Below are 3,248 nucleotides of genomic sequence, written 5' to 3'. Positions count from 1 at the left end.
GCAGTAGGCATGACATTGAGTAGATAATGAAAGAAAATGCAAAATGCTTATTGATTCATGATGTGGTTTCATCTTAGCTTGGGCAAACCATGCAGTATTTAATACATAGTAGCAGAATATTTACTATGGAAGCTTGAAAAGATGTGAGTTCTTTGTGTGCGATCTTTCATTTATGCATGTGAGAGGGTTTTCTTTTTTTTTTTTTTTAATATTTTTACATTGTAGCACTTGTTTTGCTTGTTGGGGGTGTTTGCTTATTTAATACATTCCGTCAAGGACAGAAATTACATGCTGTTTTATTTTTCCCCTAGGAAGTGTGTCTTGGGGTTTTTCCCTTATTATTTTCTTTACTTTTTTCCCCCCCTCTTCTATTTTTGGTGGTGGGGGTGGTTATGTTTAAATGAAGTTGCTTTTACAGCACCAAAGACTTAATCATCCATTTCCTATATAAAAGGTAGCTACTTTTTGGCATGGACCTCAAGTATATTGTAGTATAGAGGTGGAATTTAAGGAAAGGTATTAAGCAGGCTGTGTTGTAGCTTATGGGCAAGTAATAAAGTGTATCATTTATCTTGAATGTATCATAGATAAGCTGCTATATAACGATCGCCACTTCAGATAGCTGTGAAATTAGGTGATTAGTTGTTACTTAACCTTCTAATTTCTGTATAAGTCTAATTACATGAAACAGAAGTTGGTGTTTTGATTTTTTACTTTGCTTTTCTGTTTGGAGTGTCATTGCAACTACTGTATTGTAAATGATGGAAAATAATTGCATATGTTACAAAAAATAAATTGTGTTATATTAAAAAAAAATTTATCCTGTGGCGTCTGCCTTCTTTCACTTAGTGTGATGTTTTCAAGGTTCACCCACATCGTCAAAAGTGTCAGAATTTCATTTCATTTCCCCGCCCCGAGGTATTTTAATTTGTACGTATGTATTACATCCTTCGAAAAAGACTCCCAGGATGCTCTGTCCCGTGTGCTTCTGTCCTTCTTCCTCCTGGGCCGGGATACCAGCTGTGGGGCTGTCCGTGCAAATGAAATCGGACTAGTGGGACAGGTGTGTAAGCTTTGCAGCAATCTTCCTGGCTCTGTGGTCATCAGTGATTTCTGTGTAGTCAGGCCTCATCATCGCAATTAGAAGCTGGAAGACGACTCTGGAGCACGGCCTAATGAGAACTTGGCAGGTGCCTCTGTCGTTGGCATTGTAAATGCTCCTGAGGGCCTTGGCCAGGACATTCACACCGGCCTTACGGAGGGGGGCAAGATGGCGGCCGGATCCTGTTCCATTGTGTGGATGTGCTACATCCGGGTTCTCCATTCATTCCTTTCTGGACTGGAGGTGTCTCCTAGACGGCTCAAACTCCTACATCTCCTCCCTTTTTGCCCACTCTCAGTGGGGACGTTGCTTCCTATGTCCCTGAGAGAAGAGAGCCCCTCAGAAGAAAACTGCCCCAGACTCCTGCCACACATCTACCTCTTTCCTCTTACTACTTGGTGTACCAGTTATCTGCTGCTACGTAACAAAAAAACCCCCCCTCTATGATATTCATGGATTTGGTACGTCAGGAATTAAAAAAAAAATTTTTAATGCTTTTTATTTATTTTTGAGAGACAGAGAGAGACAGTGCGAGCAGGGGAGGGTCAGAGAGAGAGGGAGATACAGAATCTGAAACAGGCTCCAGGCTCTGAGCTAGCTGTCAGCACAGAGCCCGACGCGGGGCTCGAACCCACAAACCATGAGATCTGACCTGAGCCGAAGCCGGATGCTTAACCGACTGAGCCACCCAGGCGCCCCCAGTACATCAGGAATTTGAACAAGGCACAGCGAAGACAGCTCATCTCTGCCCCCTGGTATCCAGGGCCTCGGCTGGAGCCTGCTTCGGATTCTGTGTCTCCCTCTCTCTCTGACCCTCCCCTGATTGCACTGTCTCTGTCTGTCTCTGAAAAATAAATAAAAAACATAAATATATATATATAAATAAGAAACGAGGTGGGAGGAATACCAGGGTCGCACTATAAGAGCCTGTGGGATGCGACAGATTGTTGTGTCTGTCTTTGGAAAACCCATCTTCCCTACTGATGCTGAACTACGTTTGCCGTTGAGCATGAGGACCTTTCATGTTTTGCCCAGGTTGGGACAGCAGTCCCGCCGGGCTCCTCTCTCTCCTCTGAAGCCTCTTCTCTAGCATCTAGGAATCTAGAGCATCCCCACTGGCACTCAAAACTGCTGTTTGATCTTCTCTGACCTTTCTATTAAATAAAATACTGATTGGGGTGCTTGGGGGGCTCAGTCGGTTAGGCATCTGACTCTTGATTTCGGCTCAGGTCATGATCTCAGGGTTCATGAGTTGTTGTTGTTGTTTTTTTTTTTAATTAAAACAGGCATAAAGTAGAAATAATTACTTTTCCATTTAGGCCTTTTGAGCCTTCTGAATTATGAACCCTGACTACATCTTAGCCATTTAAATTAATAAACTGCATTATTTTTGAGACATTATTTTTAATGCTTTTACTTTCGAGAGAGAGAGCAGAGCATGAGTGGGGTATAGGCAGAGGGAGAGGGAGACACAGAATCCGAAGCAGGCTCCAGGCTGTGAACTGTCAGCACAGAGCCCAACGCCGAGCTCGAACCCATGAACTGCAAGATTGTGATCTGAGCCGAAGTCGGATGCTCAACCGATGGGGCCACCCAGGTGCCCCCATGTTGTACTATTTTTAAAGATTAGCCCAGCATGGGGCGCCTGGTTGGCTCCATGGGTTAAGTCCCCAACTCTGATCTGCCCAGACAGTGCAGAGCCTGTGATTCTCTCTCTCAAAATAAGTAAACTTAAAAAAAACACGAAAAGATTAGCCCAGCCTCTGGCACAAAATGACTCAGCAGCTGGGAGTCCTGCCTGCGTTGTCACGATGATGGGGTGGGATCGCCCTGCCCTCATTCTCCTTCCCTGCACAGCGACGCCTGGGAACCCCTGTCTCCCCTAGGTCTCCCCAAGCTGTCCCCGCCCAAGGGCACCCCAGAAGTGTTTGAACTGACCACTTCAGAGACTTCACCTCCGGCCAGCAGCCCATCACAGGCCACTGGCGCTGGGAATCCTCTCCGAAGCAGCCTTTGAGGATCGGATGAAAGAAAGCAGCCGGATGGGGAACTCAGGAATGCAGGGCTGAGTCAGGAAGACGCAAGGCTGAGGAGAGACAGGAAGGCAGAGAAGGTGGGGCTTCCAGGGTTTCAGGGTGATGGGGGG

At 45.8% G+C, this 3,248-nt stretch overlaps 1 long non-coding RNA gene across 1 annotated transcript in view; it reads left to right on the top strand.

The window, feature by feature from the left end:
- The first annotated feature begins 2,979 nt into the window (after positions 1-2,979).
- Positions 2,980-3,248, top strand: part of LOC115279628 — a 4,059-nt gene continuing 3,790 nt past the window's right edge. The window contains exon 1 of the long non-coding RNA XR_003903541.1: positions 2,980-3,215. This is a non-coding gene — a long non-coding RNA (uncharacterized LOC115279628). The remainder of the gene's footprint in view (positions 3,216-3,248) is intronic.

The sequence above is a fragment of the Suricata suricatta genome, chromosome 16, assembly GCF_006229205.1.
Source record: "Suricata suricatta isolate VVHF042 chromosome 16, meerkat_22Aug2017_6uvM2_HiC, whole genome shotgun sequence".
Taxonomy (NCBI): Eukaryota; Metazoa; Chordata; class Mammalia; order Carnivora; family Herpestidae; genus Suricata; species Suricata suricatta.
The sequence above is the reverse complement of the archived record's forward strand: the minus strand, read 5'-3'. Positions and strand labels throughout refer to the sequence as shown.